We start from the raw sequence: 15,754 nt of genomic DNA on the forward strand, positions 1-15,754 counted from the left end.
CAGGCTGCCAAGCCAGAGCATATCAGCCCTTGCAGTCAGCCATTGCAGCCATACCAGCCTTGCTCAGTCAGCTCAGCCAGGCCTCTCTTGAGGCCTGGCTCTCTGTCTGCCTGGCCCGGTCTGCCCTGCCCTGCCTTGCAGCAACAGAACCAGCCTTTCTGGAAAGCCAGCCAGCTCAGAATGCGAGCTGAGCAAGCCAGTGCAGCAGCAAGCCCAGACTAGGTTACCGCAGCCTTACTGTGCAGCCACAGCCACTCAGTCTAGACCAGCAGGAGCTGGCCAGGCTCCAACCCTTGCAGCGCAGCCTTAGGCCGGACAGTCCCCCTGCCTGCACTTTGTTGCCTTCCTGGCCTGTCTGCCTGCCTAGGCGCCTCGGTCTTCCTGTCTGTCTGCCTTGGCCTGCCAGTCTGAAACTGGTTTAGACTAACTGCGTGCTTGCCAGCTGCGCTGGCTTGCTGAGCTCGTATTCTGAGCTGGCTGGCTTGCCAGCAAGGCTGGTTCTGTTGCTGCAAGGCAGGGCGGGGCAGACCGGGCCAGGCAGACAGAGAGCCAGGCCTCGAGAGAGGCCTGGCTGAGCTGACTGAGCAAGGCTGGTATGGCTACAATGGTTGACTGCAAGGGCTGATGTGCGCTGGCTTGGCAGCCTGACTTTCTACACTGGCTGACTGGCGGAGCTGGCTGGCTGCGTTGGCTGACTGGGCGGGCTTGCTGGCTAGCTGGCTTGCTGGACTCCCTGAGGGAAGCTTTGGGATGGATCTCTAGGGGCATCGGCTTGTGTTGAGCCTTCCAACGGCGTCTACCTTGATCTTCGTCCTAAGAAAGAAAGACAGACAGAAAAAGAAACACACACACAAACTATGCAGCTTCCACATGAGGAAGGCAGGCAGGCACGCAGGCAGGCACAAGCTGCCTGCGTGCTTGCTTCGCCCTCCAGTTGCTGCTCCAGTTATTTGTTTTCCCTCAAACCCATCCTCAATGTGTTGGGTGAGGTTGAGCTCTGTCCAGCACAGGACGGGACGGAAACCAGCTTGGTCTTTAGTCAGCTTGGTGTCTATGAGTGGTATGAGGCGTTGGAGTAGCAGCCTCTCTTGTAGGTGATGCAGAGGAGGGAAATGGGTCGGTAGCTCTTTGAGGATGATGGGTCTTTGCCAGGTTTGGGGATTGCAACCACTTTGGCTTTTCTCCAGACAGAAGGGATGGTTTTCTGTGCCATGCATGTGTTCAGCATCCCCACGGGCCAGGTCTTTGCGTTAGGTTCCAGGTGCTGTATAATTTCTGCCAGTATGTCATCAATCCCTGCTCCTTTTCCGGGTTTCAACTTTCCCATTGCAGTTTTGAGTTCTTCTAGGTCGAAGGGTTTGGTTTGAGGGCTGGCTGATTGTGGTTGGTCTGATACCACTGTGCGATGGTATTCTCCTGTGGGTCGTGGCGGTGTTGGTTACGACTGTTGGCCACCAGTTGTGATGCAACAGAGTTCGCTGTGACCGTTGTGAATTATGGGTGGCTCCCTGAGGTCCTTGATCGCCATTGGGTCCAACAGTGGTCATTGAAGCGTGCACACACATGCACACATGCACCTACACACAGGGGCACATGCGTATGCACACCTGGACCTTTAAATGAACAACAACACAAAAACTAAGGCACTGGTGTCGGACTTCTGGTTTACCGGAACGGGGTTCAACTCCCTGCAGTGCCCTGCTCAATGTGTTGTATTTCATTCATTGGTCCATGGTCTCAGGTCATTGAGCGGCACGCTATAGTGTGCGATTCTTCATCATTGTTGAGGATTTTTTAAAGGTGAAAATCAAGGAAAAGCAAAAGGCTATAGTCCATGGTCACGGACCGCATACTGGTCAAGGTCATTTATACTGGTGAAGATCATTTACTAGTCTTCTAAAGGTCATTTATACTGGTGAAGATCATTTACTAGTCTTCTAAAGGTAATTTATACTGGTCAAGGTCATTTACTAGTCTCATGAAGGTAATTTATACTGGTCAGTCATATACTGGTCACGGTCATTTATACTGGTCAAGGTCATTTGTACTTGTCAAGGTCATTTATACTGGTCAAGGTCATTTACTAGTCTTATTGAAGGTCATTTATACTGCTCAAGGTTATTGATCAATATCAATGACCTTGATGACCCCAAGGTCATTAAGTGGCATGCTATAGTGCGCGATTCTTCATCATTGTTCACGATTTGAAAAAAGGTTAAATCGCGGAAAAGCGAAAGGCTATAGTCCATAGTCTCGGAGGGCATACAAAAATGTGTGGTGCTATACAGACCGTTCTGGAAAATTTGGGACAGAGGTTCATCGTTGGCATCCAGGGAGTGTGTGTGCAAAATTTGGCATCGACCGGGTTAATGGTGCTGGAGATTAGCTGTTAACAAACTGACGGACACACACACACACACACACACTCACTCAGAGTGCAAAACATACTCTATCCCCATGGCTTTGGCCTGGTGCCATACCGTTATTAATTATTGCCTACAATGTCAATTGTGAAATTACTTTACCGTTGCAATGCAAAATTTACATTTCAACGAATGGACCTCGTAAAACAAAACAAAAACCAAGGCACTCGTTGTGGTACTTCTGGTTTACCGGAATGGGGTTCAACTCCCTGCAGTGCTCTGCTCAATTTGTTGTATTTACATGGTTCATTTTTATTTTCTGCTCATTGTGTTGCCTTTTCATAGATGATAACCCCCAGGTTCTTTAATGTGTTTGCACTCCCTACAGTTAGGTTACCAAGTCTATTTATTTATTATTTCTGTTCACTAGAACTAGAACCAATTACCAAAGTAGGCTTTCTAATGACACAACTCGCCTTTGTTTTTATGTGTAGCAAAAACGTTATTTTTATTTACGCCAAAGAGTAGAGGCTGGTCTGCATTCATGCGAGCGGGGAAGTTTAGAGTAACATAGCTCTAAATGAAACGCATTAGAGCTATGGACCAGAGCTAGTAGTCATAGCACTTCATGGTATATGCATAGTTTATATAGTTTCATTATAGATATATTAAACAGAGAGGACTGGAGTCAATTGGGTTATATTATGTTTAACACTAATTTGAAGCTGTCAAAATCTGACAGACTTCTGGCGGCCATGGCCACGCCCACCTTTTGGTAACGCCCACTTTCGGCCAAGCCCACAAAAAGGACCCCCCATGTCATTTGCCAGGCAGGCTCCACTCTCAGACAGATATTTGGCTCCGTCTTATGAGCTCATTTAGAACTTCCTGTCTGAGAGCTAGCTAATTTAAGACATCCGGTTGCCTTCAGAATAAAATAAGGTTATTTAATTCGTTAATTAAATAATTGTCAATGCCCCAAGGCACAGCACTTTTTTGAGCGTTGACCTCAGTAGAAGGTCTGCTGCCGTGAATTTTACACCTCTCCCACTTAGCGGAGAGTGGGGTGTGGTACAGGACATCTCCCCGAACGCGTGGGTATACTGCATCTACAAGTAGTACAAGATAAATTGAAACCATTGACACCTACTTCGATGGTTCAGTTGTCATCTATGCCGGGGAATTTAGCAGCTCTCATTCAAGCGTTTTTTCAAAATCCAGGTCACACATTTGATTGCAAAACAATCTGTGGTGTCACTCAACAACTAGTGAATAGCATCTTACTTGGCCTTAGGAATGCACAATGACCCATTAGATTTTATACACAAACTAGTAGTTTGGTTGAGTATGTGTGGTGTCCACACAGTTGTTCAAGCAAAACATACAGACATCTGTACATTCTGTGCCTGGACAGTTGAAAGCAATTAACAGAACAATAACGGAGGACAATTTGGAAGAAGATGATGATGATGTGGTTTTATGCAATGAAAGTCTAAATGACAATATGTGTGAAGCTATACCATTACCAATTCTAACATTTCTACAACAGACATCTGCTATCAAAAAATGTCACACACGGCTTGAAGAAGCAGCAGCGCAGGACTCAACATTTAGACGGAAACTTGAGAAATTCAATCTAGCCAACACATCAGTGTCATTAGTGTCTCAGAAATGTTCTAGGACAGAAGTATGCACCATATTAAATAGATTTGTAGAATACACACTTCGGTCTCCTTTCCTTGGAGATGACCTGCTTTGCCTGAAAAGTCTTAGTCTGTATAGTTGTACTCAATGTGGTGACAAGGGCTTACCATCTACAAAGAACATGTCACAATTCATAGTGCAGCCACTTGACGTGTCACAAAAAGGCATCTTAGACACTATTGCACAAATATTACCTGCTCAATCTGAACAATGTGAAACATGTCAGCAGGAAAAGAGCTTATCAACATATGAAGTAATTAACAGCCCACAGACCTTACTTCTCCTGTTAAGAGCTGGCACAAAAATTCCAAAAACGTTCAATTTATCCTGTCTGTACCACCAAAATGAGTATGCTTTGACCAGTATGTGTGTATTTTTCGACAGGCCACCATATGCGTCATTGTACATCCTTAAAGATCATAAATGGCATATCTGGACAAATGAATCGAATGACACAGCAGGCTATACCTTTGAGCTGATGCAAAGAACATCCGCTCGACAGCACACAAAGACAGTAGTCACAAGTAGTTTCTATGTCGTGTCATACGAGAAAATAAACAGTCGAGAAATAATCAAGTTTCGTCAGGACAAACAAATGCATAAATGCACAGACAGATGCAATCAACGCACACAAGTGACACCCATTCCAAAGCTAGAGGTAACTCCTTGACCTGACTTAGCTTGCGTAGAGAAAGTGATTTCATGTCAATGCCCCAAGGCACAGCACTTTTTTGAGCGTTGACCCCAGTAGAAGGTCTGCTGCTGTGAATTTTACACCTCTCTCTCTTAGCGGAGAGTGGGGTGTGGTAGAGGACATCTCCCCGAACACGTGGGTATGTCCAGATAGTTGCCTCGCGGAGGCCTCTTTGTCCAGTGTCCATTCTGGGTCCGGAAACGGTACTTTTTGTCAGCATTGACCCCAGTAGAAGGTCTGCTGCTGTGAATTTTACACCTCTCCCGCTTAGCGGAGAGTGTGGTGTGGTAGAGGACATCTCCCCGAACGCGTGGGTATGTCCAGATAGTTGCCTCGCGGAGGCCTCTTTGTCCAGTGTCCATTCTGGGTCCGGAAACGGTACTTTTTTCAGCGTTGACCACAGTAGAAGGTCTGCTGCTGTGAATTTTACACCTCTCCCGCTTAGCGGAGAGTGGGGTGTGGTACAGGACATCTCCCCGAACGCGTGGGTATGTCCAGATAGTTGCCTCGCGGAGCCGTCTTTTGTCCAGTGTCCATTCTGGGTCCGGAAACGGTACTTTTTGTCAGCCTTGACCCCAGTAGAAGGTCTGCTGCTGTGAATTTTACACCTCTCCCGCTTAGCGGAGAGTGTGGTGTGGTAGAGGACATCTCCCCGAACGTGTGGGTATGTCCAGATAGTTGCCTCGCGGAGGCCTCTTTGTCCAGTGTCCATTCTGGGTCCGGAAACGGTACTTTTTGTCAGCATTGACCCCAGTAGAAGGTCTGCTGCTGTGAATTTTACACCTCTCCCGCTTAGCGGAGAGTGGGGTGTGGTACAGGACATCTCCCCGAACGCGTGGGTATGTCCAGATAGTTGCCTCGCGGAGCCGTCTTTTGTCCAGTGTCCATTCTGGGTCCGGAAACGGTACTTTTTGTCAGCCTTGACCCCAGTAGAAGGTCTGCTGCTGTGAATTTTACACCTCTCCCGCTTAGCGGAGAGTGTGGTGTGGTAGAGGACATCTCCCCGAACGTGTGGGTATGTCCAGATAGTTGCCTCGCGGAGGCCTCTTTGTCCAGTGTCCATTCTGGGTCCGGAAACGGTACTTTTTGTCAGCATTGACCCCAGTAGAAGGTCTGCTGCTGTGAATTTTACACCTCTCCCGCTTAGCGGAGAGTGTGGTGTGGTAGAGGACATCTCCCCGAACGTGTGGGTATGTCCAGATAGTTGCCTCGCGGAGGCCTCTTTGTCCAGTGTCCATTCTGGGTCCGGAAACTGTACTTTTTTCAGCGTTGACCACAGTAGAAGGTCTGCTGCTGTGAATTTTACACCTCTCCCGCTTAGCGGAGAGTGGGGTGTGGTACAGGACATCTCCCCGAACGCGTGGGTATGTCCAGATAGTTGCCTCGCGGAGCCGTCTTTTGTCCAGTGTCCATTCTGGGTCCGGAAACGGTACTTTTTGTCAGCCTTGACCCCAGTAGAAGGTCTGCTACTGTGAATTTTACACCTCTCCCGCTTAGCGGAGAGTGGGGTGTGGTATAGGACATCTCCCCGAACGCGTGGGTATGTCCAGATAGTTGCCTTGCGGAGCCGTCTTTTGTCCAGTGTCCACTTTATAAAGTCCATGCACTCCAGTGAATAGCATTTATCCATTTAGATAACTTTATTATTATTATTATAAGGATTTAATTACTTATTCTTACACAGAAACATAATGTGTGTCTTATAGCATCATATAGCATCATTTAAATGCTTAATTTGTAGTTTTAATGTGCAAATTAAACTTTTTTTCAATACTCTAGAGGGTACTCTTATTTTGAAGAGATCGTCCACCGGAAGTCTTAAATTAGCTCACTAGATTAGCTCACTAGACGCTGCCCTAGATGAGCTCACTAGACGCTGCCTCTCAACTGCGACTGGTTGCACGAGTCATGCAACCAGTTTTTGATTAAGGCGCTATAGAAAGGCAGACAATTAACGTATGCATGTACATTTTCTTTTCTCATCTTACCAAGGTGTTTGCTCTATTTTGTTTGCAGCTTAGCTGTACACTAGGGTTTTACACATTCTGTTTGTAATGCAGCTTTTAGTGGTGAGTCAGCGCAGTTTTCTACAAGAAGCCCAGGTGCTAACTTGGCACAACGCTGTTGTTAATCTGTCTGAACACAGAGATCTTCAATTTGCACTTTCGTTTTTCTGCTGTTATTACTAGATGTCCTTAATACACAGCATGACTGATCTGTTCCATTTAAATAAATCTACTCTCAAAGTTGATGGCTGAAAGACATTGTGCTTAGAGCTCATCTGGATGGACACACACACCTACCAGAAAGGTCAGCATCATCATCATCACGTACTCTCACTGAATTGGTGACTACACACTGGGTATATTAGGCTACTATATTCTGTAGAGTCCTACTAGTAGACGGAGGGCATCACACATGTTGCTCAGCCAACTGCAAAATTAGGCCGTGATTTATGGCCGTTTTCATGATTGTCGTTCTATGGTGTCAGTCAGGAAAATGTGTGATTTGCATTTGAGTCCTAATTTGTATTGTGTGTTAAACCCAGGGTACAGTAATGTTTTTTATTTATGTAAAAGACTAAATGAGTTCAGGTGTTTTTGCTTGTCTGTGAGAGATATGTCATCCTGCATTCATTCATCTTACATAAACTTTCTGTGTGACACTTTTCTGTTTAAAGTGGACATTGTATAAGGAAAAAGGATTGCTGATCTGTGCCTTTGGAGAACTGACTACACATCTGTGCCTGACTGTTCACTGCTGCGCCTTCTGGCTCCTGGTGGAGACCTGTGCCCAGAAGGGCACTTTTTCTATAATTTCTGGATCTCTTAGGGCCCATTTAACCATAGGCTATAATGCATTTGGATGGCAAAAATGGCAGATCTGCAAGTTCAGTGTCTTGAATGAGATGTGCTGTGAGTTTACATATCTGCTATTTTCCAGCATAGGACCGTTGCACAGTGAAGTATAAACAAGGCTTTAGGATTTATAAGTCGTTTTTAGCTTCTGCTACTGACAGCTCAATAAAACCAACCAAACGTTGTGGCCATATATGTCATTACGTCCGTAGTGGTTCAACACTACAGTAGAGAATGATGGGCGTTTTCCGTTTGGCTATGGGGGAATGCAGCAGGTCCCGTCAACGTCGTATGGACGTCTTTTTGCAACGTATCATGGTCGTATCCTGAGTTTATCGAGCACGTCGTATGGACGTCATATGGACGTCTTTTTGCAACGTATCATGGTCGTATCCTGAGTTTGACTAGGTCGTATCGAGCACGTCGTATGGACGTCATATGGACGTCTTTTTGCAACGTATCATGGTCGTATGAGTTTGACTGTCAGGTCGTATCGACCACGTTGTATGGACGTCGTATGGACGTCTGGCTGGGACGGCGACTAGGACGGGACGGTTGGTGGTTTACAGAGAGGTCTGTGTGACGTCGTATGGACGTCGTATGGACGTCCTGTGAGAAGGTAACGGCTGCAGTCTGCGGGAAGGTGCCTGTGGCCTGCAGGCCAACGACTTCACTGTCCCTAGTGGCAGCTTTCGTAACTGCACCCACCATGGCCATTAGTCTGCTGGTAGCTTTATAATAGTTAAAATAGCTTTAAAAATAGTTAAATCATTGATTAATACCGGGTATACTTATATTATACTTGTATTATGTTTGTGCTACATTTAGACATACATACATACTAATTTGAATTAAACTATTTCACTCTACAGTTATTAGTTATTATACTTATACTATACATTTACAGCAATCATGCTTTTGTAAGCATGGGCACACTTTTAGATTTAGATTTATTTATTAGATCCCCATTAGCTTACTGTGAAACACAGCAGCTATTCTTCCTGGGGTCTTAAACATACAATATTTCTTTCATATTATTACATACATTTACATCCAACATTCATCCAACACAACAATATAACACAAAACAACTCATGATCCGTCTACTTACTCTACTACATTTGATAGCTAGCTCCACAGTACAATCCAATCTTCAGCATTGATAAAGTAAATATAATATACATTATAATGGGATATAGTTCATATGCATCTCCTTCACATCTCTTGAGTGAACAAAAACAACTTCAGCTTCTTCTTAAAACTCATATAGTTTTCATAACCAAAAACATAGGTAAAGAGTTCCATGCCACCATTGCTCTGTGTAACCCCTAGAGGGTAGTAGAGTCCTAAGTGAGACGTATTTATTTAAGGGCGTTCTGAACAGGCATGCTGACAGGTCGTCAGTTGGGGTTCAGCACAACACAAACGCTGTAACGTTCATGCGTTGTGAGAGAGGTATGCTCGGCTGCAGACTTGTTATTTGGTAAGCCTATATGCTCGTTTTATATGTAGCTATTTATTTTGGGGGTTTTGTATGATCTAAAATGAGAGTATTTTCATATTGTCAGGTCTACACCACACTTGTTGCAGTGCGCTGTAGTGTATAGCCTTGGATGTTCCCTGACCAATGTTTGGGGTGTGGCTTCCCCAGTACTCTGTGTAGGCAATTAACGTGGAGGAATCTACAGGTGGAGATGTTGGCCTGTGTGACACCTTTGAGAGACAGTTCAGGTATTTAGACTTAATTGAGAGACCTGGTTCAAGTTGAACAAACGGCCCTGTAAAGGACTGTTGTCCCTTTTACTTCGATTTTAGTTTTGATGTGTTTTTTTAAATGTACAAAATATGTACACATTCATTTAGTCATCGCATAACCACATAAAAAAAATCCAGAGCGATTTTCATTAAGCAATAACAAAAGCATGGCATACATTGGAGTATCTATGTAAACTATACATAGGCCTACTATACTATATTATACATGTGTACTATAAAGCGCTATGACTACATAAAATGCAATTCTAGTGCTGTCTATGTAACAAGCTATAAGTGTTTAAAATACTATCAGTCTACATAAAGTGCCATCTAAGGGGCTAGGCTAGGGCAAGTGCTACGGGCCATGGTGGAGTCTGAAGAGGTGGGTTTTCAGACTACGGCGGAAGATAGAGTGAGGCTGCAGTGTGATGAAAGTGCCTTCCATATGTAACCAAGTGTAGCAAAGGATTTACTTTTATAGTCATGACTACGCCACATTGAGATCGTTCAAGGAATTACATGAATAGACCAGTAAACTGCGTTCCCCAACAAATGCAAGTTATAAGGACTTGAGACAAAGTATAGGAAAAATACAGGAATTTATTAACTTTTAAGAACCGTAGGAATACAAATATGTATGAGTAAAATGCGAATAGTTTAAAAAACAGGTAGGCTACTAACTCCTAGTCACACCAATACACAGGTCAAACGCTCTAATGATAAAAGGAAACCATGTTACATTTGGAACCAGTGGGGCCAATAGGCAAACAGTCGACCAGCCTTAAAGGGGAGCTAAGCTAGAAGGCAAAACTACCCACTGACGACTAGGAACAATTAACTAAACACACGCACTGAACCACACAGCATGCAGGGAAACAACAAATTAACACCAAAGAAAACAGCTCAATGAACAGAAACAGAAATGGCTCAAAATAAACAAAAAGCAATAAAATCAATGTATGAACTCAAATTAAACAAAGCAGAAACAAACAAAACAAAACAGCAGTGGCAATCTACAGGATGAGATAAAAAAACAAACACTTTAAGTTACACCAACAAACACAAAGTAGGCTTAAACAACAACAACACACAATGTGTCTGTTTGCGTACCTTCAGCTGTCTGTACTTTCAACACTCCCTCTCGCCACAGCAATGGTTTGGCACATGATCAACCTGAATTATAACAGCAGAGTTATTTACAATTATCAGATAGTATCATCATTAAACCAATAGGCATGAAACGCCTTACTCACCCTGGCAACCGCATTAAACAAGCATAAGTGCAAGTTTCAGGACCCACAGCCATGTAACCACCAAGCAGCCTATTGTTTGGTAGACTACAAGGCCTTTAAATAGTAACACTGATTGAAAACCAGGAAGTGGATAGTGCAGCCATCCCTATGGTGGCCCTTGACGCTCAGATCTGACCGGCTACACATAGTTTTGGAGCCAGAAGGGAGAAGAGTTTGGGACATGTGGAGCGTTGTCCCGGCGTTTTTAGTGAAGGTACCTCCAGCTTCCCTGCGTTGGCTGATCTGAGTGCGCGAGAGGGTTTGTAGGGTACGAGGGAGTTACAATAGTCAAGTTTTGAAGAAGACTGTTGTCTGGATTAGGAGCTGGGCTGGGCTGACATCCATATTAAGATAGACAAAAGGTATCCTTCCTCCAAGTGGTACGTACTGCTTGTCAAAATGTGAATTGCAGACTTGAAAAGAAAAGAGTCCAAGGCACTCCGTCTTTGGTGAAAAATTAAATAGTCTATTTGATGATGAGCAAGGCAAATAAATAACAGGACCTACGCGTTTCGACCAAAAGGTCTTCGTCAGGGTCTATCTGATATTCATCCATATTAAGATATCAAGTAAATACAGGGTCGGAACAGAAATGCTCAGCAACCTGGGTCCTTTTGACATAATACAGTGACGCTGCACAGCCAATAGCCTGGTAAGACATCACTCTGTACTAGGAATCGATGGGGACAGTGGGCTTCTTTGTAGAGTTCTCAGCCACCCACGAGTGAGTTGGAACCCCCTGGATGGGCAGCCTGTGCATGGGGTTATGCTTCAGCAACCTGCTAATCAAGTCTTTGGCACCAGCAGTGACAGGAATCTGAGCCGGGTAAGTATACTGCCCCCACGAAATCATGCAGTCTCATCATGAATCTTTGCCTCGAAGGGGCGTCTGCCCACCAGGAACTCGAAGCAGAGCACGCCTAAACTCCACAGGTCCACCTTTTCATCATGGGTTTTTCCCTCAATCATCTCTGGATTTAGGTAGTCCAGAGTTCCACACAGTGTTGACCTCCTGGAGGAGGTTGTGTGGTGGACAGACCAGCCAAAATCGGCAATCTTCAGCTCCCCATCGGCCCCCAGCAACAGATTCTCTGGTTTGATATCCCTGTTAATCACCTTCTTGGCATGGCAGTAGTATAGAGGGCATCTGCCAGCTCCATGATGTATGTCGCACTCCTCTGCTCGTTAAAATTGCCACAGCGCTGTAGCTCGCCGTAGAGCTCCCCCTTGGGTGCATATTCCAAGATAAGGTACACGAGCAGTATCATGTATCATGGAAGTAGCTATACAGTCGCAGGATATTTGGGTGTCTAATATGAGACTGGCTCGCCACCTCTCCTGAGCTGGTGGTCCACTCCTGCCCTCTCCAACTGCTTCTTGAAGAGAACTTTAAGAGCCACGATCCACTTGGATGAACGCTCTCTGGCCAGGTAAACATTGCCAAGTTGGCCCTTCCCTAGGGCGTGGGCGATTTCAAAGTTATCAAGGCTCCACAGCCTTGTCTAGGGGTAAGATGAGTAGGCAACATAAGGAGGAAACCATGATCAAATGCGAGGTTTTATTATAATGTATATAATAAACCTTAATCAAAATATAATTACAGTAATGACTCTTTAAACAATCAAACAAAAGAAATACAATAAAGAAAACGACGCCTTTCCGAAGGGCGTCCGGAACAATATAGGTCAAACAATATAAGGTAGTTTTCACAGTTAGTAGTCACACATAGTAGCGGGTCGGAGGAAGACCATAGTGATGTTCCCCGGCGAGCTGTCAGGCACAGACTGACTAAGTAGGCAACGCCGCACCCATGGCCACTGGGTGGCACGTGACCGGCAGCCAATAAGGGAGGCAGGCGTTGATCAGACGCCGGACCAGAGCTGGCCCCTCGTTGATGTCACTGACAAGGTAAAACACAGTCAAGCCAACCTGGAGTGGAAAACCGTGACAACCACGCCTTCCCTTTCCCAGAGGAAGTATATAGTTTTCCGGTTTACTTTGTGGCTTCTCCTGACTTCAGTTCTGTTGAAGGTTTGGTTGTAGTCGGCTCCAATTTGTCTTTGGCCTTTAGCTGGCCATGGACATGGGGTTTGGGCAAGGCATGTTTCACAATCTCAACAGAGGTACATGTGGGAGCCTTAACACCGGTGCGTGGTTGCTGCATGCGTAGGGGACCATTTGACACACCTAGGACTGTGTTGCTGGGCAGGGGTCACTGGTGGCTTTTGACAGGTCTGCGATTGCGAGACAGGAACCCGCTGTGGCAGGTGGATACTATAGACTTCACTTCGGGCTTTTGGGGGTGGTCCATGCCCTTAGACACCTGGAGTCTGGCAGCATCCATTTTCACAAGATGGTATTGCACAGTTCCCGAAGAGAACCCTCTGTCCGCGGAGACCAAAATGCTCAACGGCAGTATGGTACAAGCGTACAATAGTTTTATTTATAACAAGGTACAAAAGACTTTTACCCCTTTTGGGTCAAATTTGGCACATACCAGTTAATGGCCAAATATAGGCAAAAAAAAAAAAAAGAGGCTGTCAATGCCTAGTGGGTCAGTTGTGGCACATGACATCAAGTGGTTTGGAGAATAAATTGCATCCATTTGAAAAAGCAGAAAGTGGCTCTAGGCTGCCAGTGTAAGACACACCAGCTAACTCGATGACTGAACTATAGAAATATTGAAGTGGATTACATTTGACCTTACTTTTGTCTTGAGATATTTGGCCATGTCTGTTTGGGACAAATTTGACCCAAACAGGTCATGGACATGGCATCTCACAATAGAGTAGTAACTGTAATAGTGGAATAGTGTAATAAGTCTAATTTTGTAATAGTGTAATAAATGCAATAGTGTAATAGTGTAATTAGTATAATGGTGTAATAGTGTAATAGTATAATTAATGTAATAGTGTAATTGTGTAATTAGTATAAGTGTACTAATGTAATAGTGTAATAAGTAAGTGTAATAGTATAATAAGTGTACTAATGTAATAGTATAATAGTGTAATAACCCTAATGTGCCAAATTTGGAACATATCTATCTATCTATTTGTGCTAAATGCAAATTGAGTATCTCAACTTAATATAGTATCTGATTGATGGCAGAAACACAATTTTTTTTTCATCATTAGAAATTAATTCCGTCCATAAGGGTTTAATTGTTTGTATATCAAATTGTAAAAAAAAAACAGTGTTTGAGGGCATTTAAAATGGGGAGAAGTGGTTATTTCACAACACAAGTCAAAGGGACAACAGTCCTTTACAGGGCCGTTTGTTCAACTTGAACCTATGAAGGACAAACAGTCAGTGATGTGCACAGAGAATAATAGCCTACACCTACATCCATATGCAATGACCAAACAGTTGAAATATACACAGATTACAATATCAATTAGGCAAACAGTCACCATTTAATGTAGCATAATATATGAACACAATATAAAGCACAAACGTCAGTGAAATAATAATACTAGGCAACCCAACAAAAGTATCGCCTTACCAAACACCTGAACTGTCTCTCAATGGTGTCATACAGGCAAACATCTCCACCTGTAGCTGTTACAATGACATACATGCAGGTTAGAGACCATGTGACAGAACGTTGCATATTATGATTCTATCAACGTAAGAAATATCCAAGGCTATACACTACAGCGCACTGCAACAAGTGTGGTGTAGACCTGACAATATGGAAAATACTCTCATTTTAGATCATACAAAACCCCCAAAATCAATAGCTACATATAAAACGAGCATATAAGCTTACCAAATGACAAGTCTGCAGCCGAGCATACCTCTCTCACAACGCATGAACGTTACGGCGTTTGTGAGGACCCACAACTATACGTCTCACTTAGGACTCTACCCTCTAGGCCGGGGTTACATTCTACCCCCCCATAATTGAATCGTCGCCCCGACGTTTCACCATAAAAATAGGGATAGTACAAGTTGCTACCAGCTCAGTGGCCTTGTGGTTAGAGTGTCTGCCCTGAGACTGCAGGGAGGTCGGGGTTCGATCCCCGGCCGGTTCATACCAAAGACTCTAAAAATGGGACCCAGTGCCTCACTGCTTGACACTCGGCATCAAGGGTTGGATTGGGGGTAAGTCCCTGCGACATACTAGCGTCATGTCCAGGGGGTGTACTTGTACATCAAGCTGCCTCACGCTACAGAAACAGGAGAGGCTCCTGCCCTATGGGCCTCATAGCTCGGCAAGCCTACCTACCTACTACCTACCTACAAGTTGCTAGGGAAGCCGGAGCCACCATACTCTACCATGCAGTCTGGGTTTCCTGCTGACTGGGGGAGAGTTTGTGTCCTGCTGTCTCTCGGGTGGTAGGCCTACGCCGAGGCCTATAGTGCGAGTCGCCCACCTCTATAAATGGTGTAACTTGGCTCTTCTATAGTCGACCTGGCGAAGATGGCCTGCTTGAGGTGGGAGAGTCAGTCATAGAATAATCATAGTCATATCAGAGTCATAAATACTTGTCTATGATCATTGTCCTCCAGACCAGGACAATGATCATTGTCCTCCAGGACAATGATCATAGTATTTATGACTCTGATAATGACTATGATTGTTCTATGACTGACTCTTACACACTAGATCATTGTTCATTGTACTTACTCTTGTTCGATATGGGCATTGAAGCACTATACGAGCTGCTTTGTTTTGGGCCACCTGTAATCTGTTCAAGTTACTTTCTTTCGTATTGGGCCAAATTAATGCACAGTAGTCTAGGTGGGATAACACTAATGCTTGTACTAATTGTAATTGTTTGGTTAAATACTTAGGCTGGTATTACCTACAATGTTTAATAGCACCCATACCATTTAATCTATCTGATTATTCCAGGACATTTTATTATCTATATAGGCCTAATAATAATACCTAAGAGTTTTACTTCAGTTACTAATATGTTTTATCTCCTATGGTTAAGTGTAAAGTTGGTGCATCCTTTAATGAGTGATTTGAACCCAATACTATACATTTTGTCTTTTATCTTTATTCAGAACCAGTTTATTTATTCTCATCCATTTCTCTGTTTTAATTCAAAACTCTTGTTCAGTTCACTGGATGTGAGG

The 15,754-nt window shown here is 44.3% G+C and overlaps 1 pseudogene across 1 annotated transcript; it reads right to left on the reverse strand.

Annotated features, from left to right (window-relative positions):
* Nucleotides 1-11,336: 11,336 nt before the first annotated feature.
* LOC310853892 (aurora kinase A-B-like) lies at nt 11,337-13,010 on the reverse strand (annotated as a pseudogene). The gene is made up of 2 exons: nt 12,954-13,010; nt 11,337-12,168 (listed from the first exon to the last, which is right to left on the reverse strand). The product of its transcript is annotated as an aurora kinase A-B-like (transcript).
* Nucleotides 13,011-15,754: the final 2,744 nt, after the last annotated feature.

Source organism: Protomyctophum parallelum, assembly GCF_964188405.1.
Source record: "Protomyctophum parallelum genome assembly, chromosome: 23".
Taxonomy (NCBI): Eukaryota; Metazoa; Chordata; class Actinopteri; order Myctophiformes; family Myctophidae; genus Protomyctophum; species Protomyctophum parallelum.